At 40.8% G+C, this 26301-nt stretch overlaps 5 non-coding genes across 5 annotated transcripts; all 5 read left to right on the top strand.

Annotated features, from left to right (window-relative positions):
* Positions 1–1649: 1649 nt before the first annotated feature.
* Positions 1650–1860, top strand: LOC143730002 (small nucleolar RNA U3). Its single transcript, XR_013200244.1, has one exon. It is a non-coding gene; the product is annotated as a small nucleolar RNA U3 (small nucleolar RNA).
* Positions 1861–15973: 14113 nt separating this feature from the next.
* Positions 15974–16187, top strand: LOC143730192 (small nucleolar RNA U3). The gene has a single exon (XR_013200412.1). It is a non-coding gene; the product is annotated as a small nucleolar RNA U3 (small nucleolar RNA).
* Positions 16188–17652: 1465 nt separating this feature from the next.
* On the top strand, positions 17653–17866 carry LOC143729904 (small nucleolar RNA U3). Its single transcript, XR_013200156.1, has one exon. It is a non-coding gene; the product is annotated as a small nucleolar RNA U3 (small nucleolar RNA).
* Positions 17867–19337: 1471 nt separating this feature from the next.
* LOC143730266 (small nucleolar RNA U3) lies at positions 19338–19551 on the top strand. Its single transcript, XR_013200478.1, has one exon. It is a non-coding gene; the product is annotated as a small nucleolar RNA U3 (small nucleolar RNA).
* A 2078-nt stretch (positions 19552–21629) lies between these two features.
* LOC143729973 (small nucleolar RNA U3) lies at positions 21630–21842 on the top strand. Its single transcript, XR_013200218.1, has one exon. It is a non-coding gene; the product is annotated as a small nucleolar RNA U3 (small nucleolar RNA).
* The last annotated feature ends 4459 nt before the right edge of the window (positions 21843–26301 follow it).

The raw sequence follows: 26301 nt of genomic DNA, 5'->3' as shown, positions 1-26301 counted from the left end.
ACATATATATATTTATATATATATATATATATATATATACATTTCTCTGAATATACATTGACACTAATCAAACTCATAAAATATACATCTTTAAATCACCCACATTCCAGCATTTTATATAACCAATACGGTTGAACACAAAGAAATCACAAAAACAATTTATAACCATACCTGCATGAATTGAAAAATGCAGTAATTATTTGTTACATTCAATGTAGTGTGGTTTTAATCAGCCTTCTCCTGTCAAACATTTGAACATAGAAAAGATATCAACAGACACGCTTCACAGGCCTACTTTCACACTAACATACTAACAACGTGATACTGCATTCACTCGGTTAAACTTTCACTTATGCAGGGAAAACAGCTTCAAAAGGTAAAATCACATACTTGTACATACTCCTTTACATTTGAACAAAATCAAATCACTTAATTAGGGATTATTTTCACTTATAACACTCTTTTGAACAGGAGTGCACACATTACATACCTCGCTCCGCTCAGACCTCCCGCGGACTGAAGCGAGAGCGCGCGCAACGCGACAATGACGTCACAACTGCGACGAACGCAAAACTCAGATATATATAGAAAATTAATTATTTTCTTCTCTTACATACATATGAAACAGGAAAATTAGGATTTTGTGTGAATTTAAATTTAAAACACAAGTTATAATTAATACCCGTTACATTTGGTATTTAAGTTTCATTTTGGAATTGTTTTGTTTTTGCATCTGTAGGTCCTATGCAGTAAACTTTGTTGAAATGCGGAACTGTGTGTTGTCTAAGACAGCAGTTGCAAATAGTGGGTTTTAGAGTAAAGAGAGCTTTCGATATGTCCCCAGTTTGAGGTCAGCCATCGCAAGTTTTCTAAGAATGCAATCAACGTCAAGTTTCTGAAATGCCTAAGTTAGCAATTGTTGGTAGGTTTTTGACTTTTTCGTTGGACGACAGCTCTGTGTCGTTGATGAAGTTTCTGTGTTGCTGTTGTCGATGTTGAAGAAAGGGGTATGATCTGAGCGTTGTTTGACATTTGTGCCTTTTGAGAAAGTGGATTGTTTTAGAAGCTTTTCTGGAACGCTTTGTGGCAGTCAAATATTGGAAAGAGGAGCCCAGGACCAATGGAGAAGCTCACGGCTAGGAAAAGACATCAATCATGAACATTTCCACCTACTCACACTCCAAACTTGGAACCACCCACAGGTCACCATAAAATTGAGAACTCTGCTACACTCAAGGTTAGATGGTTCAAAGGACAGAATTCTTCAGTATGAGGTGCTGAAGCACACGTTGGCCAAGAGAGTAACCAGCTGAAGAGTAAGAAGAGTTAAATGTCTACATAAAGAATTGTTAATGTGTGTGTGACTTCTATTAAAAGATTTTCTAAATTTAGCTTCAACGAATGAACTACAAAGCATGAAACGGGTAGCTATGCTGCAAAAAAGTATGACATTATGGATTGTTGTTTGTATTTCACATATCTTAATAGTAGGCTTCAAAGAGATTGTGGAAGTCCTTTCTGCTTTTGGCCTCGATGTGTCCGCTAAAATGCCACGTAAACTTTAGCGCCTACAAAATTCAACTACGCAAAACCATTTTAGAGGAGAAGCGCAGCAGAATGGAATGCCAATTGAGTTTCTATAAACTGTTAAGAGTATATTTTCAGGGATCATTTCTATAGTTCCTTGCTTGGAAATGTGTTCCGAATTGCTTGTCTCCCAACCTGTGAAGAAGAGTCATGATGCTCGTTTCTGAGCATGAATTGGGCGCAGAGCAGTGGCTTTGGTTGTGAGCTCTGTCGTTGATGAGTGTTCTATATTGCTTTTTGCAATATTGAATAAAGGAGTATGTTCTGAGTTGTGTTTGGTATTTAACTCTCATATTGGAATTGTTTTGTTTTTGCATCTGTAGGTAGTGATGGGCAGATCGAGGCTTCGTGAAGCAATGAAACAGTTGAACCAAATGGTCCACATTGTTTCGAGGCTTCGAATCAATCTGACACCCGTCTCAACGGTGACACCTAGTGGTCACTTGTAGGTGTTGATCTGAAACAACCTTGACGAGCCATGAAAATGTGTTTTTTTTTTATTATTGTACTTTTCTAATATGTGAATCTTGTAACCTATAGGCTCCTCCCTGTGCATAATGTTATTTTGGTCCTGCAAAATTAATATTAATAAAATAAATCAAGCCACAATGTCTCACTTTTTTACATATTTTTATTCAAAAATATTAAATTTTCTACTGTGGAAGGACTTCGCCTACTTCTTTTTTTACAGATAATTTCTCCAGCCTTTGAAAAAATCCTCTCACAAGGGACACTTGTTGCTGGCATGCAAAGATATTTTTTAGCTAGGACATACAAATGAGGAAAGATTACTGCTCTCTCTTTCAAGTAAATTAGTGGATCATGAGTTCTGGGCAAATACGCATCGTTGATGTATTTTTTTACTTCCACTTTGGCATCAGCTGTAGCATTGTGCATCATCTGGGTTTGATGGATACGAGTATCAAAAAGTTCCCATAAAATGCCCTGTGTTTCTACTGGTGTTGATGGTGATGGTGATGCTGATGATGTTGATGGTGATGGATACATCTATGCATACCTTGCTTAGATGGCCCAGCAGTGTCAGTAGCAGGCCTAGGTACAGGGGGAATGCCATCCTCTGCACCCTGCAAAATGGCAGGATGAGTGCTGCTCAAATGGCGCATCATGGATGATGTATTGTTGCAGTAGGCGAGCTGCCGATCACAATACACACATCTCACTTTATTTGGGGTTTCTAAATGGAAATGCTCCCACACCACAGATGTACGGCATCTCTTCTGGGGAGCCTCCATTTTATTTATCTATCCAAATCTATCTAGATATGTATCTCTAATCTATCTATGTAATTAGATATATGTATCTACAATCTATCATTTAGATGTGTATATATATAATATGTATCTATAATATATGTATTTAGACATGTATCTATAAATGTATCTATAATATATGTATTTATATATGTAGGCTATCTTTAATCTATCTATATATCTATCTATCTATCTATCTATCTATCTATCTATCTATCTATCTATCTATCTATCTATCTATCTATTAATCTAGCTGTCTATATATATTTATATCTATGTATCTATTAATGTGTCACTATATGTATACTCTGTGTCTCTAGCCTATCAGTCAATCTGTTGTGTAAATTTAAATGTAAGCCTAAATATAACTAAACAAATCGCACTATAAATGTCACTATATCACCAAAAATCCACTATCTCAAAATCAAACTCCTCTCACAAAACCCCACGAGGTCAATATGCGTTGATTTCACTTTTATACAGATGTGCGATTGTGTGGTCTGTTTCCGACCGTGTCAATCAAACGCTGATTCGGCGGATCACACCTGATGAAACATTTAGTGAAACACTTCGAGGCTTCGATTGGCCATAGTCACGTGACATGGGTGTTTTGAATCACGCTTCGAATCAGTGTTTCGAAACATCTGCGCTTCGGGATCTCGCAAAGCTTCGGAACGACTGTTTCGCGTCAGCCATCCCTATCTGTAGGTCCTATGCAGCAAACTTTGTTGAAATGCAGAACTGTATGTTGTCTAAGACAGCAGTTGCAAAAAGTGGGTTTTAGAGTGTAGGGTATGGACCAATCAGACACATACTAATTATTCATTATATACAAAGGTTTATGAAACTCCTCACACAGCCCAAATGAACAAACACAAGGGCAGAAACAGTGTCATGTTACAGGGCATGATAAGGAGATTTTACGACCTCCGAGGAATGTGGCCACATACTCAAGAGAGAGACTATGAAACAGAAACCCTCTTTAAAACAGACTTTGCTGCATTAATCATAGACTAACTGATCTATAAATGAACAAGCATAAAACTGTGAAAGAAACAAAGTGTACACAAAGTGTAAATGGTTTACTGTCTCGTGTACTATTAGGTATATATTATGGTATGTATCCTGGTATACAACCAACTAACGATCAATGTAACCTCACCTGTATCATGCCTCCTACCTAATTAATCCTCATTTAATGACTCACACTTTGATGTACATCACCTTCTTCTAGAATGCAGTGTGGATGTGTTATAGCTATCTGAGCATTAATGAAGGTATAATCATGCTAGGGACAAAGATCCGTAAATCAACTAAGAGCCACTTTCCCTCTCAGACATGTCACCTTTCTGATTGGTCGAGTTCAACCCTTAGGGGAGGATCTTTTCCAGGCCTTATTAGAGACAGTCCACATGTGACCTCTCTCTCTTAGTTCTTTCATCCAGCCGCAACACTGCTCTGATGATCCTGGGGAACCCCCTCCCCCTCCACGGGGGCCCCAGGGCCCGGCAGGCCTCGATCCAACCAGATATGGGCTCAGACAGGAGAGAGAAGACTCTCTCACAAAGAACCAAGGACAATCTCAGGAGTTTTGGAACAAAGACTCCAACCAACAACGACTCCAATCACCCACTCTTCCGACTTCCTCACTTCTCATGGGTGCTCGCCATGGCCTCAACAGGGCCCCAGGCCCTGACCAAACCAGTCGTGCGTTCCTGGAGAAAGAGAACTGCCGGAACCATCAACGACTTAAATTTTCAACAACTTCAAGAATTGTTCCCACTACAAATCTAAGTATTCAATTCAATGAAATGTGAAAATGAAATTCTGATGGTTCTTCTCATAGACCCTCTTCCGGTTTCCAATTTCATCCTATCACTAACCTATTTATGTATTCATGTGTGTATGTTGTTTAGTTTATTTATATTCATATAAATATCTATATTTAGTTAATAAAACTTGTACATAATATGTATTTGGTTCTGTTTTGTTTGCAATACAAGTCACTTTACGATCACGGTTTTTGCTACTGGCTCAAAGTACTGTACAGGCGAAGAAATAATTATTCTTCTGTGTACAGGCGAAGAAATAATTATTCTTCTGTGGCCATGGAAGATACCCTTTTCACTCAAGGTTAGATGGTTTGAAGGACAGAATCCTTCAGTATGAGGTGCTGAAGCACACGTTGGCCAAGAGAGAAACCAGCTGAAGAGTAAGCAGACAAAGTTAGACTTGCAAAATCTTCTTTGATGTTGCCTTTCTTCAGTTCTGTCTTCCCCCTTTAAGGTGGCCTAGCGTTGTAACAGATGTGGTGAACAAAGCCCGGTTTGTTGATACCACAGCCCGGGAGGAACCTAAGTACTAGTTTAAATTCCTAAGTTCTTGGCTAAATAAAAGATCATTTCTGTTAACCCGGCTCCCGTCTCTCTTGTGGTTGTGTTTTGTGGCAGCTTAAACCTCTCCTCGTCTTGGGGCCCGTGTCACAGCGTCCTTTGTATAAAGCAAACGTTGTCTCATCCAAGATACAATACCACATCACTGGTACTTTGAACTTTCAGCATATTTGTTTTACATTGATGTCACCTGAATGTAAAATAAGTTATGGGACCATAAAGACAAATGAAAAAATAAATCGGAAATTGAATCACTCAAATATTTATTGAAATCACACACAAATAAATAAAAGCTAATCAAATTTCCTCTGGAAAACAGTTTGTTCGTGTCTTTGGAGTCCTGGAGCACAGGAATAAACATTATAACTTGTACAGAACCAAAACTATTTACATTTTTCCAAAAGAAGTCCAGGCGTTTTGGGCCTCATGAAATTCACTGGTCCCAAGCCTCAAAACAGTTCCTATCAGCAATCACAAAGAGGGCCACATCACAGGCTTTGCATTTCTATTTTATTTATTATATTCTTTTTATACTTTTATACTACAATTATACTACTATAATACTTTTTTACAGTAAATAAATAAATGGCACTTCAGCTGGGTCTATCCTGGTAATCTAGTTTCTCATCTGTCAAAAAGCTCTGTTCTCCTGAAAATCTATCATCCTGCATGGCATCAAAAAAGGCCAGCGCTCGATTTACATCCATTTCTCTGTGTTTCTCTGTGAAACGCGCGTCTCCGTGCGTCTCTCTCTCTCCACTATATCAGAGCTTGGTTCGTGCGTAATGACGCACACCAATGTTTAAGACGGATCAGCCTGTAATTGGTCAAAAACCATCACGTGTTATCCAAAATGGCAGCTCGCATCGAGTTAGCGGCAAAAATGACGGAATATTTATAAATTATGGACTTCAAGTGTATCAAAGTTGGAAATAAACGTTTGGATTTATTGCTGAAAAACTCCGAAAGGATGCACAAGTTCCAGGCTGGATAGAAAACCTTCTGTAAAGGCTAGAAAGACACCAAAGACAATATCCAAGACGTTATGGCTAGCTCGTTAGCTTTCTGCTGGAAAAAACGGTAAGAAAATTGATAAATCTGTCATCGAATAATATAAATATTTATCGGAGGTGACATGTGGCGTCGTCTACGATGCCGTCGGTCTCTGAGGGTTAAAATAAAATCCATGTGGCTGTATGACTCTGACTTTTCCTAAATATGTGTATATTTTATTCTGACACTGTTATTTTATTAAAATCAGAAAACACAAAACAGTTCTGAGTATTTCTACCTAGAATGGCCATGGCGGTCATTTTGACCGCACGCATTAGATATCATAAAACTTCCGCTACATTTCCCGCCTCTGTAATGAGTGTCCCCGTTGCATAGCAACGATTTGGCTTTTTTTGTTCACGCTATTCCGACGCTAATAAATATTATACATTTGAGCTAACAAAATGTCATCAAAACGAACAATGACAGCCACAGAGGTTTTAGCCATGCTTAGAATGCTTGACGATGAGGAGTCTGATGGAGGAGCAGATACGGATAGGGACAGCGATGTCTCTTGGTCCCTGGACAGTTGATCCAGCGCTGAGAGTGATTCAGATAATGAATTCATTCCCTGTCGAAAAAAGAGCCGGCTGGACATCTCCGATCCTGGAACTGACCTTGTTCCATCGGATAATATTCCAGGTATATTTCTCTTCGCTATCTTTTTATACTTTGCGAGGCAGACTAGCTCAATAATCGTTGTAACGTAACTTCAAAGTAAAGTTATCCATCTCTAACTACCTAATGTAGACTATAGCTTTACCGAACGGATCGGTTATCATATTAATTTTCCCCTCACACACCCACCACTGTTACCAACGCAAACACGCAACTTTCCTGATGACCGATCCAGTCATTCACATTTTTACGTCAGGCACACACCTCCACCGGCACACACACCTTTTCATTATTATTATTCTATTGCTATTATTATTTGTCAGGCTATTAGAAATCATATGGGATAATTAGTCCTATCAAGATTATGATTTCATGAACTAAAAAATAATTAGTCTGTTCTGTTCTTTTTATTTTCTATATCTTTTTTTTTGGGCAATAGTGCAAAATCCTGATCCATCAAATGTGCCTTCTGTGCCAAGACAACGCAGTCCGCCACGAGATGACGAGCCTGGCCCAATAAACCCATTTTCAGCCCAAAGGCATGAAACGGCGAGAGACGGCACAGTGTGGACCTATGTAAAGTTGGGTGAAGACAGAGGAAGGCGACAATGCCAAAATGTAATAACAGAAGCGGCAGGCCCCACAGCGCACGCCAAGCGCAATATTGAAGATGCCCTTACAGCTTTTTTGTGTTTGGTGGATGATGGCATGCTGAAACACATCAGGGACTGCACTGTGGCTGAGGCCCATCGAGTCAAGGAGGACAACCTATGGGACATGACAGTTGAAGAGCCAAAAGCCTTCATTAGTTTAATTTACATTCGTGGTGCGCAAGGTGTAAAAGGGATGGATTTGGCGACTTTTTGGTCAGCCGAGTGGGGCTGCGCTTTTTTCAAGGAGACCATGTCCCGAAACAGGTTTCAGGAAATAATGCGATTCCTTCGTTTCGACAGAAGGGAAACCCGACGCACACGCCTGCGAGACAAGTTTGCCCTTATGAGTGATGTTTGGGATAAATTTGTCCAAAACTGCATCGCCTGCTACAAGCCTGGTGCCGACATCACTGTGGATGAGCAGCTATTCCCTACAAAATCAAGGTGCAGTTTCACACAGTATATTGCAAACAAACCGGACAAATTCGGAATCAAATTCTGGCTTGGTGCCGATGTCGACACCAAATATATGGTAAACGGTGCGCCTTATCTGGGCAAAGACGAGACGAGAAGGCCAGGTCAACGACTTGCAGACAGTGTGGTGCTGAAAATGGTCGAGCCATACCTGGGGAAGGGAAGAAACGTCACCACCGACAATTTTTTACTTCTTTTGAATGGGCAAAGGCACTTCAGGCCAAGAAAACCAGCTTGGTTGAAACGGTAAACAAGAGCAGACGAGAGCTCCCCCCGTGCATAAAGGCGCAAATGCCGCTGTTCAGCACAGAGGTGCTGAAATGTGGCGATGCAACACTGTACGTGTATCAGGGCAAAAAAAAAAAGAATGTCTGCATCCTCAGCACTGTCCACACAGCTGTTGGCATCACAAGTGGCCAGAAAAGAAAGCCAGAGACGTTAACATACTACAACAAGACCAAGGTAGGAGTAGACGTTGTAGATCAAATGGCTAGAAAATATTCAGTAAAAGCACCCTCCCGTAGATGGCCAGTAGCTGTTTTCTATAACATCCTCGACCTGGCTGCAATCAACGCACACATATTGTTCAAGAAGTGCACAAATGAGCAAGTTTCACGGAGGGACTTCATCATGCGACTGGCGAGCGAACTTCGCTCCGACCACATGGGATCAAAAACCTCACAGCTGGTAGTGCGAGAGCCAGGACCCGGGCAGGAGCAGCAGCATATGGAGAAAAGGCGGCAGTGCCAAGTAAGGAGGTACTGCAAACAAAATAAAACCAAAGAGACATGTGCCAAATGTCGTAAAGTGATGTGTGGGAGATGCACAAGAAAGGCGGTGTTTACCTGTGTGGACTGTGCATAAACGTCAGTGAATATTGCGGGGTGTTTGCACCGTTCAAATGAGCTTTGGGGAAAACTTTTCAACCTGATTTTGTTCGTTAAGTTTTTTATTTATTTTTTTTGTTTACTGAAACTAATAGGTCTAAAGCAGTTTTCTTTTTTAGCTAATGTTCATTTTTTCTAAACCTGTTTTTGTGTACTGTACACTCTCAGAAAAAAAGGTACGAAAGCTGTCACTGGGGCTGTACCTTTTCAAAAGGTACACTTTAGTACCTAAAGGGTGCATATTGGTACCTTAATGGTACATATTAGCACCTGAAATCAGAGGTGGGTAATCCAGGGGTCAGAAAGTAAAAGTCCTGCCATAGTTTATTCCACCCATGAACTCAGTCAGCTGATTTCACTAATTAGTTATATCTCCCGTCTGAATTAGCAAATCCAGGTCAAGTGATTGGAACAAAATACTAAGGAGGACTTTTACTTTCTGAACCTGGACTTTACACCTCTGCATAGCAATGCCACATGTCAGCCAAGAGCAAAGAAATAAACCAGAACTGGACCTTATCGTAGCCAATAATAAACAACTCCACAAACAGCATTACCAGCTTCACTTATTATTAACCAGACTGACTTTATTTCTGTCAGATGTCTACACAAGTTTTTTGTTGAGAATTAACAGAGGTTTAACTCTGTTTTTCATTTGAAGTCACCATAACAGTGATTCGTGTTTCCATTAGTTGGCCTCATAATTCTTATTGTATGTTTTTTTTTTTTTTTTTGGCTGCTGTGACAGTGTGTTTGTCAAACACATTTGGAGCAGCAAAGAAAGCAAAAGTGAAATGAGATCAGGTGATGATGGTTACCTGTTGATGGTTTTATAATCTTCATGAAACAGACTGATTCACTGAGATATTTTAATCTAACAATTATTTTTTTCACATCACATACCTTGTGTTACTGCAGCATGAGATCAATGAATAATATAACAATAAGTTAGAAGACCTTAACGAACATGAGCACAAAAAAGTCCGTTTATAATGACACACACAGACATAAACAATCAGCGTATAAATCTCAACAATGGTGACAATCAAAAGTACTATGCTGCAATGCGTGCTGGATACCACCATAGTACAAAACTCCCAGCATGCATTGCAACATGAATAATGCTGAATTGTCCTATAATTTTGTTTGATTCTAAATATTTGCTATTATTTTTTTCTGTTGTTTTTGTTGTGAATTAGTAGCTTTTCAGTGATGTTCTGAATTAATCTGTTTATCTAAATATTTGTGACTGTCACCATTGTTGAGATTCATGTGCTGGTTGTTGATATGTGTGTGTCAGCGTAAGCCAAATTTTTTTTAATTCATTTTTGGTAATATGTCTAAACTGACTGTTACATTGCTGGACCTCTTGCTGCAGTAATACAGGGTTTGTGATGTGATTATATTAGTGGAACAAGATAATTGATAGATTATAAAAATCTCAGTAAATCAGTCTACTTCATGATGATTATTAAACCATCACTAGGTAACCATCATCACCTGATCTTATTTCACTTTAGCTTCCTTAGCTGTTGCAGATGTGTTTAACAAACACACTATCACAGCAGCCAAAAAAGACAAAATATATAATAAGAGTTAAGAGCCCAACTAATGGAAACACTAATCACTGTTATGGTGACTTCAAATGAAACAGAGTTAAACCTCTGTTAATTCTCAATAAAACTTCTGTAGAAGTCTGACAGAAATAAAGTCAATCTGGTTAGTAATAAGGGAAGCTGGTAATGCTGTTTGTGTAGTTGTTTAATCCTCCTCTGCTGAGATCTTCACAGATTTAAAGTCTTCTTTTCTCTTCCAGTTGATTTCATCTGAGGCTGTAGCTGAAATTACTCCATATTTAATATACACATATGTTTTGGCTACGATAAGGTCCAGTTCTGGTTTATTTCTTTGCTCTTGGCTGACATGTGGCATTGCTATGCAGAGGTGTAAAGTCCAGGTTTAGAAAGTAAAGTAGTATTATAATTTTATTCCAATCACCTGGATTTGCTAATTCATACAGGAGATGGAACTAATTAGTGAAATCAGCTGATGGGTGGAATAAACATATGGCAGGACTTTTACTTTCTGACCCCTGGATTACCCACCTCTGATTTCAGGTGCTAATATGTACCATTAAGGTACCAATATGCACCCTTTAGGTACTAAAATGTACCTTTTGAAAAGGTACAGCCCCAGTGACAGCTTCCGTACCTTTTTTTCTGAGAGTGTATTGTGCTGCATACTGTCCATGAAAGTTTTTTACAGTGTTTTCAAATGTAGGTAGTGTTTTTGTTATTGTATATATGTTATAAGTTATTGTATCATAAGATTTGTTTTTATTGTACAAAGAAAATAAGAAAATATTTATCAATTAGGCTGGAAAATAAATGTTCACATTCATTTGAATTTAAATGTTGTGTCCTGATCTTTATTATTACCTATCGTAACATTGTAAATCCATTTAGTTTTAGATTTATTATTGATTATTGAACTTATTTACAAACAGGGCTATACTAAACAGCTTTGACGTTTCCTATCTTTTTGCATGTCTATTCATGTGGTAAGTGCGGTGAAAAAAACATTTTTTGACGCAAAACTTTCCTCACATAGAGAGGCAGCACGTGTCGGGACAATCTTTCTTTCGTGTTTGTTTTAAGCGGTTTTAATGGCGATGACGTCATAACATGACGACAGGAATTAAATGTTTCATCGTGTGGCAGAGTGGTGCGGGAGCGGCAGCTCTATTCTATATGACATTGGGCGTTACAACTATTTATACCCACGCTCAATTCAGTTTATTATTTCCGACTACGCCACTTGGGGAATTTCGCCCCAAGAATTTAATATCACATCTAAGCAAAGGCACACACAGATCCTAACCACAGTTGGAGTGAGAGACATAGGTGATTGAAAACATATATATTTTATTAATTGTTAAAAGACAGTTCTTTTTCTATAAAAGGCGTTGACCAGCAATCACTCTCTTCAATTCACTAGGTTCTAGAGTGGGCGACAGGGAAACCTGGGCATACCCAAGGGCAGTCTCGAGGTATCACATCTATGAAGAATACTCTATTCAGTGCGCACACACACCAGCACAGCACACACTCCACGACTCAGGTCAGAAAAGACCACGACACACAGTTAGGACCCCTACCACCTAATTGCCCCCTCATCTGCCCCCGGATGCCCATGCCCTGCCAACAAACAACAGAAAAAAAAGACATTAAAGAGCAGTGTTATACAAAAAAATAACAACAAATCACATAAATTCAGCAATACAATTCAACCCCAAAAAAATATATAAAAATTCACTGATACAATAATTTTCAAAAATACTCGGTCTCGACTAGTTAAAGAAATAAACCAAAAAAAAGAAACAAACTCAAAACATATCACAAATACAGAGTCATCCCTCGCTGAAAACCGTTCACTTGAAATGGCTCATTGATTGGCTCACTTAGAACGATTCACTTGAAATGGCTCACTTGAATGGCCCGCTTAGGACGGTTCACTTGAAATGGTTCACCTGAATGGTTCACTTGATCGGCCACTTGAGACGACTCACTCGCAACAAAACAACACACACAAAACAGAACCCAAACAGAACAGCAGTTGATGAGGCACAGTGCAAACAAAGTCGTATAGCAAAACACAGGGCAGATAATACTCATTCAGAAGGTAGGTATCGTCTTTGTCGCATGCAACCAAGCACGCTGTCCCAGAATCACCATCCCCAGACTATGCGATAGATGGAGGCGAATGTCTCCGACATGCTCGTTGGCATGAAGCACCGATAAATCGTACACTGTCTCAAATGTCCACATTCAACCCTCCAACCAAGCCCATAGACCCGCCAACAGCACCGCCAGTGGATAAACAGCTTCGGCAAATTTTACGAGCAACACGTTACGCTGAACCCAGCAGAAAGCAGCAGGGCACATAGATGACATCACGACCCCGGATAATGACGCATGCCAAGGAACTGGTAGCTCATGCTCTTATACGCACCGGAACCCTGGCTATTGGTCAAACCTAAAACAAGTGGGAGGGGTGCTAACCCATCCTGCCACAATCTTCCCCTCCCTTTTTGTATCGGCGCCCCGACGATGGACTCAAGCCGGAGCCACCAACATCACTCATGACCAAGGCCTAAACAAGATATCACACAGTGGTTAACTCAGAGCCGACTGCGAACCTACTTCCCATCTCTCCTACAGTCCGGGGAGGATGGTGCACGTTTGGATGCCGACCAGCTCCAACTCGGCCTATTCGCCGAGGGCGACAATCCTACTACCCTGGGAGCTAGAAGGCACCGCAGATTTCCTCGCCACGGGTCCCCTGCCATGACGGCTACACGAGAAACACATGAGAATCTGTTACCAGTCCTCTGCCATGATGGCTATACAAGAAACACACGAGAACCTATTACCAGTCCTCTGCCATAACGGCTATACGAGAAACACACAAGAACCTATTACCAGTCCTCTGCCATGATGGCTATACAAGAAACACACGAGAACCTATTACCAGTCCTCTGCCATGATGGCTATACAAGAAACACACGAGAACCTATTACTAGTCCTCTGCCATAACGGCTACACGAGAAACACATGAGAACCTATTACCAGTCCTCTGCCATAACGGCTGCACGAGAAACACACGAGAACCTATTACCAGTCCTCTGCCATAACGGCTACACGAGAAACACGCGAGGACCTATAACCAGTCCCCTGCCTCAGGACGATATCGAATCTCCTCTCGGGCCTCCCCCTGCAGGTGGTCAAATACAATGAAAGCTTGTTCAGTGATCCCCATATGTCGTGCCTCTTGCAAGCCCGCGTCTCTTCGACCCATACATCGATACTCATACCGGATTTACCGCTAAATTTTGGGCATCGACGCTCTCGAGGCACAAAAACCAATCATTCCGATGCACTAGCACCAGAAGATTGGGGCCCTACAGGTGGAACAGTCGAAGTACCAGCCCCAGGCACCTGTAGCTGCTGCATCCTAACCTTATCAGCCTTTAACTGGGCTACTAACTCCCGCCACTCCTGTAATTCTTCCTCCATTTCGGATGACAATTAAGTAAACTTACCACCCCGGAGAGGCGCCACCTGTTCCTTACACCAAGCTGCTGTTCTGTTTCCAAAACAATATTAAAAAAAACATAAAGACAATACAAACACAACAAAAACCTATTATCTCTGACCCAATCCGGTGATAATCCTGCCGACTACACGCCAAAATTTGGCAGGGTGGTGCGGGAGCGGCAGCCCTATTCTATACGACATTGGGCGTAACAACAATTTATACCCACGCTCAATTCAGTTTATCATTTCCGACTACGCCACTTGGGGAATTTCGCCCCAAGAATTTAATATGACATCTAAGCTAAGGCACGCACAGATCCTAACCACAGTTGGAGTCAGAGACATAGGTGATTGAAAACATATATATTTTATTAATTGTTAAAAGACAGTTATTTTTCTATAAAAGGCGTTGACCAGCAATCACTCTCTTCAATTCACTAGGTTCTAGAGTGGGAGACAGGGAAACCTGGGCATACCCAAGGGCAGTCTCGAGGTATCACATCTATGAAGAATACTCTATTCAGTGCACACACACCAGCACAGCACACACTCCACGACTCAGGTCAGAAAAGACCACGACACACAGTGAGGACCCTACCACCTAATTGCCCCCTCATCTGCCCCTGGATGCCCAGGCCCTTCCAACAAACAACAGAAAAAAAGGACATTAAAGAGCAGTGTTATACAAAAAAATAACAACAAATCACATAAATTCAGCAATACAATTCAACCACAAAAAAAAATATATAAATTCACTAATACAATAATTTTCAAAAATACTCGGTCTCGACTAGTTAAAGAAATAAACCAAAAAAAAGAAACAAACTCAAAACATATCACAAATACAGAGTCATCCCTCGCTGAAAACCGTTCACTTGAAATGGCTCATTGATTGGCTCACTTAGAACGATTCACTTGAAATGGCTCACTTGAATGGCCCGCTTAGGACGGTTCACTTGAAATGGTTCACCTGAACGGTTCACTTGAACGGGCACTCGAGACGACTCACTCGCAAAAAAACAACACACACAAAACAGAACCCAAACAGAACAGCAGTTGATGAGGCACAGCACAAACAAAGTCGTATAGCGAAACACAGGGCAGATAATACTCATACAGAAAGTAGGTATCATCCTTGTCGCATGCAACCAAGCACGCTGTCCCAAAATCACCATCCCCAGACTATGTGATGGATGGAGGCGAATGTCTCCGACATGCTCGTTGGCATGAAGCACCGATAAATCGTACACTGTCTCAAATGTCCACATTCAACCCTCCAACCAAGCCCATAGACCCGCCAACAGCACCGACAGTGGATAAACAGCTTTGGCAAATTTTACGAGCAGCATGTTACGCTGAACCCAGCAGAAAGCAGCAGGGCGCATAGATGATGTCACGACCCCGGATAATGACGCATGCCAAGGAACTAGTAGCTCATGCTCTTATACGCACCGGAACCCTGGCCATTGGTCAAACCTAAAACAAGTGGGAGGGGTGCTAACCCATCCTGCCACAAACGGAAAACTTAAAGAGAAGGTTCAAATGTAGTTGTGGCATGACGAAAATGACGTTTAGTACGGCAATATGAACGTCAAAGTATGAGCGGTCAGAATGACCGCAATGGTCGTTCTAGTAGTTATGGAATTCCGGTAGTTCTAGTGTTAAAAGATTTTCTAAATTTGGCTTCAACGAATGAATTACAAAGCATGAAACGGGTAGCTATGCTGCAAAAAAGTATGACATTATGGATTGTTGTTTGTATTCCACATATCTTAACAATATGGCTTCAAAGATATTGTGGAAGTCCTTTCTGCTTTTGGCTCCGATGTGTGCGCTAAAATGTCACGTAAACTTTAGCGCCTACAAAATTAAACTACGCAAAACCATTTTAGAGGAGAAGCGCAGCAGAATGGAATGGCGATTGAGTTTCTATAAACCCTTAAGACTATATTTTCAGGGATCATTTCTATAGTTCTTTGCTTGGAAATGTGTTTTGAAAGTGCTTGTCTCCCAACCCACGATGAAGAGTCATGATGCTCCTTTCTGAGCATGAATTGGGCACAGAGCAGTGACTTTGGTTGTGAGCTCTGTGTCGTTGATGAGCGTTCTGTATTGCTTTTCGCAATATGGAAGAAAGGAGTATGTTCTGAGTGGTGTTTGGTATTTAAGTCTCATTTTGGAATTGTTTTGTTTTTGCATCTGTAGGTCATATGCAGCAAACGTTATTGAAATGTGGAACTGTGTGTTGTCTAAGACAGAGGTTGCAAAAAGTGGATTTTAGAGTAAAGAGTGCTTTGGATATGTGCCCAGTTCGAGGTCAGCCTTTGCAAATTTTCTTTAAATACTATCAATGTCAAGTTTCTGAAATGCCTAAGTTAGCAATTGTTGGTAGGTTTGTGACTTTTTCGTTGGACGTCAGCTCTCTGCAGTTGAAGAAGTTTCTGTGTTGCTGTTGTCGATGTTCAAGAAAGGGGTATGATCTGAGCGTTGTTTGACATTTGTGCCTTTTGAGAAAGTGGATTGTTTTAGAAGCTTTTCTGGAACGCTTTCTGGCAATCCAATATTGGAAAGAGGAGCCCAGACCAATGGAGCAGCTCACGGCTAGGAAAAGACATCAATCATGAAAATTTCCACCTACTCACACTCCAAACATGGAACCACCCACAGCTGTAGGCAATGATGGCCTAATGGAGGTCACCATAAAATTGAGAACTCTGCTACACTCAAGGTTAGATGGTTCGAAGGACAGAATCCTTCAGAGGTGCTGAAGCACACGTTGGCCAAGAGAGAAACCAGCTGAAGAGTAAGAAGACAGAGTTAGACTTGCAAAATCTTCTTTAATGATGTTGCCTTTCTTCAGTTCTGTCTTCCCCTTTTAAAGTGGCCTAGCATTGTAACAGATGTGTGGAACAAAGCCCGGTTTGTTGATACCGCAGCCCGGGAGCAACCTAAGTACCAGTTTAAATTCCTAAGTTCTTGGTTAAATAAAAGATCATTTCTGTTAACCCGGCTCCCGTCTCTCTTGTGGTTGTGTTTTGTTGCAGCTTAAACCTCTCCTCGTCTTGGGGCCCGTGTCACAGCATCCTTTGTATAAAGCAAACGTTGTCTCATCCAAGATACAATACAATATCACTGCAAAAACTTGAAATGTTTCCAGCGATGTGGTATTGCATCTCGGATAAGACAGCAGATATGAAAATCAGATGTTATTGAAAAAACCGGCCTGACACGGGTTCATTTCACATTTCGATGTCAGTCATAGCATGTTTTCTAAGTGCTCAAATGACGTCAGGTTTCTGAAATGTCTACATAAAGAATTGTTAATGTGTGTGTGACTTCTATTAAAAGATTTTCTAAATTTAGCTTCAACGAATGAACTACAAAGCATGAAACGGGTAGCTATGCTGCAAAAAAGTATGACATTATGGATTGTTGTTTGTATTCCACATATCTTAACAGTCGTCTTCAAAGAGATTTCGGAAGTCCTTTCTGCTTTTGGCTCCGATGTGTGCGCTAAAATGTCACATAAACTTTAGCGCCTACAAAATTCAACTACGCAAAACCATTTTAGAGGAGAAGCGCAGCAGAATGGAATGCCAATTGAGTTTCTATAAACCAACAAGACTATATTTTCAGGGATCATTTCTATAGTTCTTTGCTTGGAGATGTGTTTTGAAAGTGCTTGTCTCCCAACCCACGATGAAGAGTCATGATGCTCCTTTCTGAGCATGAATTGGGCACAGAGCAGTGACTTTGGTTGTGAGCTCTGTGTCATTGATGAGCGTTCTTTATTGCTTTTTGCAATATTGAAGAAAGGAGTAAGTTCTGAGTGGTGTTTGGTATTTAAGTCTCATTTTGTAATTGTTTTGTTTTTGCATCTGTAGGTCCTATGCAGCAAACTTTGTTGAAATGCGGAACTGTGTGTTGTCTATGACAGCAGTTGCAAAAAGTGGGTTTTAGAGTAAAGAGTGCTTTGGATACGTGCCCAATTCAAGGTCAGCCATTGCAAGTTTTTTAAGAATGCAATCAATGTCAAGTTTCTGAAATGCTTTAAGTTAGCAATTGTTGGTAGGTTTTTGACTTTTTCGTTGGACGTCAGCTCTGTGTCGTTGATGAAGTTTCTGTGTTGCTGTTGTCGATGTTGAAGAAATGGGTATGATCTGAGCGCTGTTTGACATTTATGCCTTTTGAGAAAGTGGATTGTTTTAGAAGCTTTTCTGGAACGCTTTGTGGCAGTCCAATATTGGAAAGAGGAGGCCAGGACCAATGGAGAAGCTCACGGCTAGGAAAAGACATCAATCATGGACATTTCCACCTACTCACACTCCAAACTTGGAACCACCCACAGCTGTAGGCAATGATGGCCTAATGGAGGTCACCATAAAATTGAGAACTCTGCTACACTCAAGGTTAGATGGTTTGAAGGACAGAATTCTTCAGTATGAGGTGCTGAAGCACACGTTGGCCAAGAGAGAAACCAGCTGAAGAGTAAGAAGACAGAGTTAGACTTGCAAAATCTTCTTTAATGATGTTGCCTTTCTTCAGTTCTGTCTTCCCCTTTTAAAGTGGCCTAGCATTGTAACAGATGTGTGGAACAAAGCCCGGTTTGTTCATACCACAGCCCGGGAGGAACCTAAGTACCAGTTTAAATTCCTAAGTTCTTGGCTAAATAAAAGATCATTTCTGTTAACCCGGCTCCCATCTCTCTTGTGGTTGTGTTTTGCGGCAGTTTAAACCTCTCCTCGTCTTGGGGCCCGAATCACATTATCCTTTGTATAAAGCATACGTTGTCTCATCCAAGATACAATACAATATCACTGCAAAAACTTGAAATGTTTCCAGCGATGTGGTATTGCATCTCGAATAAGACAGCAGATATGAAAATCAGGTGTTATTGAAAAAACGGGCCTGACACGGGTTCATTTCACATTTCGATGTCAGTCATAGCATGTTTTCTAAGTGCTCAAATGACGTCAGGTTTCTGAAATGTCTACATAAAGAATTGTTAATGTGTGTGTGACTTCTATTAAAAGATTTTCTAAATTTAGCTTCAACGAATGAACTACAAAGCATGAAACGGGTAGCTATGCTGCAAAAAAGTATGACATTATGGATTGTTGTTTGTATTCCACATATCTTAACAGTCGGCTTCAAAGAGATTTCGGAAGTCCTTTCTGCTTTTGGCTCCGATGTGTGCGCTAAAATGTCACATAAACTTTAGCGCTTACAAAATTCAACTACGCAAAACCATTTTAGAGGAGAAGCGCAGCAGAATGGAATGCCAATTGAGTTTCTATAAACCAACAAGACTATATTTTCAGGGATCATTTCTATAGTTCTTTGCTTGGAAATGTGTTTTGAAAGTGCTTGTCTCCCAACCCACGATGAAGAGTCATGATGCTCCTTTCTGAGCATGAATTGGGCACAGAGCAGTGACTTTGGTTGTGAGCTCTGTGTCGTTGATGAGCGTTCTTTATTGCTTTTTGCAATATTGAAGAAAGGAGTATGTTCTGAGTGGTGTTTGGTATTTAAGTCTCATTTTGTAATTGTTTTGTTTTTGCATCTGTAGGTCCTATGCAGCAAACTTTGTTGAAATGCGGAACTGTGTGTTGTCTATGACAGCAGTTGCAAAAAGTGGGTTTTAGAGTAAAGAGTGCTTTGGATACGTGCCCAATTCAAGGTCAGCCATTGCAAGTTTTCTAAGAATGCAATCAATGTCAAGTTTCTGAAGTGCGTAAGTTAGCAATTGTTGGTAGGTTTTTGACTTTTTCGTTGGACGTCAGCTCTGTGTCGTTGATGAAGTTTCTGTGTTGCTGTTGTCGAAGTTGAAGAAAGGGGTATGATCTGAGCGTTGTTTGACATTTGTGCCTTTTGAGAAAGTGGATTGTTTTAGAAGCTTTTCTGGAATGCTTTGTGGCAGTCCAATATTGGAAAGAGGAGCCCAGGACCAATGGAGAAGCTCACGGCTAGGAAAAGAAATCAATCATGAACATTTCCACCTACTCACACTCCAAACCTGGAACCACCCACAGCTGTAGGCAATGATGGCCTAATGGAGGTCACCATAAAATTGAGAACTCTGCTACACTCAAGGTTAGATGGTTTGAAGGACAGAATTCTTCAGTATGAGGTGCTGAAGCACACGTTGGCCAAGAGAGAAACCAGCTGAAGAGTAAGAAGACAGAGTTAGAGCCTTTCTTCAGTTCTGTCTTTTAAGGTGGCCTAGCGTTGTAACAGATGTGTGGAACAAAGCCCGGTTTGTTGATACCACTGCCCGGAAGGAACCTAAGTACCAGTTTAAATTCCTAAGTTCTTGGCTAAATAAAAGATCATTTCTGTTAACACAGCTCCCGTCTCTCTTGTGGTTGTGTTTTGTGGCAGCTTAAACCTCTCCTCGTCTTGGGGCCCGAGTCACATTATCCTTTGTATAAAGCAAACGTTGTCTCATCCAAGATACAATACAATATCACTGCAAAAACTTGAAATGTTTCCAGCGATGTGGTATTGCATCTCGGATAAGACAGCAGATATGAAAATCAGGTGTTATTGAAAAAACGGGCTATTGTATTGCTTTTTGCAATATTGAAGAAAGGAGTATGTTCTGAGTGGTGTTTGGTATTTAAGTTTCATTTTGGAATTGTTTTGTTTTTGCATCAGTAGGTCCTATGCAGTAAACTTTGTTGAAATGCGGAACTGTGTGTTGTCTAAGACAGCAGTTGCAAAAAGTGGGTTTTAGAGTAAAGAGAGCTTTGGATATGTCCCCAGTTCGAAGTCAGCCATCGCAAGTTTTCTAAGAAAGCAATCAATGTCAAGTTTCTGAAATGCTTAAGTTAGCAATTGTTGGTAGGTTTTTGACTTTTTCGTTGGATGTCAGCTCTGTGTCGTTGATGAAGTTTCTGTTTTGCTGTTGTCGATGTTGAAGAAAGTGGTATGATCTGAGCGTAGTTTGACATTTGTGCCTTTTGAGAAAGTGGATTGTTTTAGAAGTTTTTCTGGAACGCTTTGTGGCAGTCCAATATTGTAAAGAGGAGCCCAGGACCAATGGAGAAGCTCACGGCTAGGAAAAGACATCAATCATGAACATTTCCACCTACTCACACTCCAAACTTGGAACCACCCACAGCTGTAGGCAATGATGGCCTAATGGAGGTCACCATAAAATTGAGAACTCTGCTACACTCAAGGTTAGATGGTTCAAAGGACAGAATTCTTCAGTATGAGGTGCTGAAGCACACGTCGGCCAAGAGAGAAACCAGCTGAAGAGTAAGAAGAGTTAAATGTCTACATAAAGAATTGTTAATGTGTGTGTGTGACTTCTATTAAAGGTTTTCTAAATTTGGCTTCAACGAATGAACTACAAAGCATGAAACGGGTAGCTATTCTGCAAAAAAGTAAGAAATTATGGATTGTTGTTTGTATTTCACATATCTTAACAGTCGGCTTCAAAGAGATTGTGGAAGTCCTTTCTGCTTTTGGCCTCGATGTGTCTGCTAAAATGTCATGTAAACTTTAGCGCCTACAAAATTCAACTACGCAAAACCATTTTAGAGGAGAAGCGCAGCAGATTGGAAAGCCAACTGAGTGTCTATAAACTGTTAAGAGTATATTTTCAGGGATCATTTCTATAGTTCCTTGCTTGGAAATGTGTTCCGAAATGCTTGTCTCCCAACCTCTGAAGAAGAGTCATGATGCTCGTTTCTGAGCATGAATTGGGCACAGAGCAGTGATTTTGGTTGTGAGCTCTGTGTCGTTGGTGAGTGTTCTGTATTGCTTTTTGCAATATTGAAGAAAGGAGTATGTTCTGAGTGGTGTTTGTGTAGCCGGTTCGGGCTTGCGTGTCTCTGCTATTACGACTCGGCTACCCCTCTGCGTTGTGTTGTGTTGTGTGATGAATAAAGACTGAAGTCGAATCGCTGGTTCAGAGGTTCTTTATCTGCATGAATTGAAAAATGCAGTAATTATTTGTTGCATTCAATGTAGTGTGGTTTTAATCAGCCTTCTCCTCGCTCCGCTCAGACCACCCGCGGACTGAAGCGAGCTCACAATGTACAATCTCATTTACAGTAATAAAAAATATAAAGAAAATAGTAATAATTAATATAACATCAGGTGTATCAACAATATACTATATATATATATATATATATATATATATATATATATATATATATATATATATATATTTACATATATATATATATATATATATATATATATATTTCTCTGAATATACATTGACACCAATCAAACTCATAAAATATACATCTTTAAATCACCCACATTCCAGCATTTTATATAACAATACGGTTGAACACAAAGAAATCACAAAAACAATTTATAACCATACCTGCATGAATTGAAAAATGCAGTAATTATTTGTTGCATTCAATGTAGTGTGGTTTTAATCAGCCTTCTCCTCTCAAACATTTGAACATAGAAAAGATATCAACAGACACGCTTCACAGGCCTACTTTCACACTAACATACTAACAACGTGATACTGCATTCACTCGGTTAAACTTTCACTCATGCAGGGAAAACAGCTTCAAAAGGGAAAATCACATACTTGTACATACTCCTTTACATTTTAACAAAATCAAATCACTTAATTAGGGATTATTTTCACTTATAACACTCTTTTGAACAGGAGTGCACACATTACATACCTCGCTCCGCTCAGACCTCCCGCGGACTGAAGCGAGAGCGCGCGCAACGCGACAATGACGTCACAACTGCGACGAACGCAAAACTCAGATATATATAGAAAATTAATTATTTTCTTCTCTTACATACATATGTAACAGGACAATTAGGATTTTGTGTGAATTTAAATTTAAAACACAAGTTATAATTAATACCCATTACATTCTCCCCCTTCTGAATTCACCAAAATCCCAAAGACTCAACCAACTTCACTCATACACTTGACTGGGGTCTCCAAAATTTCTCTACCCATTTCAGCCTGAAAATGCTACCTTCTTAAAAGGTTGAGAGAAATTCAAGGGTGATCAGGCCTTAAAAAACTCCCAGAATAAAATGATGCCTTTTACACCATACCGGGTTTTAACCCACAAATCTTCAAGTCAAATGTATAACATCTATGTTACATCAAATTAATTGCTTTACAGCCACAAGGATAATGCTCAAGTGCATCAGAAAATATGAACTTAGACTATGGAATAACTCTTAAAACAAGGTAAGTAGTGACTGGGATTTTCTACCCAATGTGCTTGTAAGTGATTTAATCTTCAACTGTTTTTGTGCCATAGATTCAATAAGACGATTGACCTTCTTAACCACTCTTCCAGCACGTGTAACTCGTTCTTGAGGATTCTCTACACCCTGAGTGTCTCGGTCTGTAGTCTCTGAACTAGGCTGTTCTGTATTGGGCATGTCCCTTTCCTCCACTATGGGATTGTCCCTTTCCTCCACTATGGGATTGTCTCTTTCCTCCACTATGAGATTGACTCCTTCCTCCACTATGGGATTGACTCTTTCCTCCACTATATTCTTTCACAATCAAGACTAAAACAGTCCTTCTGATCATTAAAAGGCTCTGTAATATGATTGTACGCATCACAGGATTTCTTAGAACAATCACCATCTTCACTGTGCTGTTCTCCCGCAGCATGGAACTGCACAGATCCAGTTTCGCTTTGTGAGCTTTGACCCAGGGAATGTTCTGTTTCGTCTAACACCCAGAGACTTGTTCGTCTCTCTGAACTTTCACTTTCCAACCAATCTGCAAAATCCTGGGGCTGCTGATGAAAACCTGACCCTCCATCATCACAGTCATCGAGAAATGGATTACTGACTCCTCCAAGTTCTGTCTGAACAGGTAAGAAACTGATGTTCAACAAGAGATTGCGATGTACAACCCTTTTAGATCCTTTTTCATCCTGCACTACATAGGTATGTGTCTGGGGATTCCGATTGATGACAACATAAACCGTTGACTCCCACTTGTCAGAAAGTTTTCTCTTCCCTCGCTCTCCCTTATTAGCAATCAGCACACGATCTCCAACGCTTAGGTGAGTGCCTTTAACTCTTTTGTTATATCCCCAAGCTTGTTTTTTCTGTTCTTTGACAGCATGCTGCTGCGCGATAGTTGCTGCTTCATGGAGATGAGAGAGTAGCATCTTGGCGTGACTACCATAATCAACCACCACTGGATCTCGGAGTACCTGTTTGAACATCACGTCTACTGGAAGTCGTGGTACACGGCCGAACATGAGATAAAACGGTGGGAAACCTGTTGTTTCATGCACAGTGGCATTATAAGCAAATGTAAGAGTCTGAATTTGTTGAGGCCACTGATGTTTAGCTTTGAGGGGCAAGGAACGCAACATACCTCCTAAAGTCCTGTTAAATCGTTCAGTTCCTCCATTGCCCATTGGATGATAAGCTGTGGTATGTGACTTAGCAACTCCTGCCAATTTAAGTAGCTCTGCGATTAAACCACTCTCAAAATTAGCGCCCTGATCGGTGTGTATACGCTCAGGAAAGCCATAGACACAGAAAACGTGATCCCACAGCTTTCTGGCCACTTGCTTAGCCGTCTGATTTGCACATGGGAATGCATGAGCTAATTTTGTAAAATGGTCCGTGACCACCAGCACGTCAACAGAGTTCTGCCTAGAGTCTTCTGCACTCCAGAAATCCAAACATACCAATTCCATGGGCGCTGAAGTTCTGATACTCTCCAACGGGGCTCTAGCGGATGGCTCAGGCGTTTTAGCGAGGATGCATCTTTGACAACATTTAACATAAGACTTGATGTCTTGCTCCATCTTAGGCCAGTAAAATCATTGCCTCGCTAAATGAAGCGTTCTTGCCTGCCCTTGATGTCCAGCAAGGTCATGAATACCACTCAACGATTTGGCTCTAAGACTCTGAGGGAGCACAAATTGATGTCTTCTGTGCTTACTCAACGGGTCTTTGCTCACTCGATAGAGTATGCCATCCAGGAAGGTAAGTCTCTCCCATTGTTTGCTGAGAGAAAGTGCACTTGGGTTGAGGTTTGCTTTCTCACGTCTGGAAGGTCTTCTCCCGCGAGTCACAAAAGGAACAACCACAGATATGTTAGGATCCTGTTCCTGTCTTTGTTGAAGTTCTAGTAGCGAGAGTTCAGGTAATGTGTCCAGACTTGATGGTACAAACTGCTGAACAGACTGGATCAACTGCACTGCCCTAGACTCCACTGCCAGCTCCCAGTTGTCATGAGCTTCACAAATGGCATGAATGTCGCCAACACAGCAAGTACCCGAGCTAGCCACTGGAAAGATCTCTCCTGTGTCAGTCTTCGACCCCTGCTGCTGACATTGAACTTTCAGTCGGAAAGTTTCCTGGATCCCTTCCTCACTAAATCCCTCAGCTTCAGACAGCAACCTCTCATACTGTTCATTTAGTAGCCTATGACCGATTGTCTTTGAAAAAGGGTCACGACTAAGAGCATCAGCCACAATGTTCTTGTTGCCCGCTATGTGACGTATCTCAAAGGTATAAGGGGCTAACTTCGCGACCCAGCGTTGTTCGCAGGCATCAAGCTTCGGTTTAGTCATTATATAGGTTAGAGGATTATTATCCATCCAGACGGAGAATGTGTGTCCTTTAAGCCAATGACTAAACTTCTCGCAGACACTCCACTTTAGGGGACAGGAATTCTAGACGGTGAGCTGGATATCGCCTCTGTGAAGCACTAAGCGTTTTACTCGCAAAAGCGATGGGCCTTGCTTTGTCCTCGCCCAGAGGTATTTGAGACAATATCGCCCCTAAACCATCTAGAGAATCATCTATGGACAGAATCAAGGGTCTTGAAAAATCAGGATGCGCCAGGACTGCGCAGTTCAACAGCTTCTCCTTTAAAGCACTGAAACTTGCATCACACTCCACTGTCCAGTCAGAGTGCTTTTAGTTTTCTGAAAGTACCAGCTTTCCTTGTGACATTTCCTCTTCCCTTCCTCTTCTGACCAGCAGTGAGGGCAAACAATGGTCTGGCAATGGTGGAACAACACGATATAAAATGTTGATAATAAAAGACCATCCCCAGAAAAGATTTAACTCTTTTTACTGAAGGAGTTACTCCGTCTTCCTCCATAAGATCATCTTTGGTCATGCGAGAAATCACACCCACCTTTTCTGGGTCTACAGCAACCCCACCCCCTTCGATGATATGGCCCAAAAATCTCACAGAGGTGCGCATAAGGTGACACTTTTTCGGACTCAGCTTCAAATTATGTTGGCGGAGTCTCTGGAATACCACGTCAAGC

The sequence above is a fragment of the Siphateles boraxobius genome, unplaced genomic scaffold (genome assembly GCF_051911475.1).
Source record: "Siphateles boraxobius isolate OS27281-9 unplaced genomic scaffold, OSU_SipBor_1 8, whole genome shotgun sequence".
NCBI classification, from domain to species: domain Eukaryota; kingdom Metazoa; phylum Chordata; class Actinopteri; order Cypriniformes; family Leuciscidae; genus Siphateles; species Siphateles boraxobius.
This window is presented reverse-complemented; position numbering and strand designations above follow the sequence as displayed.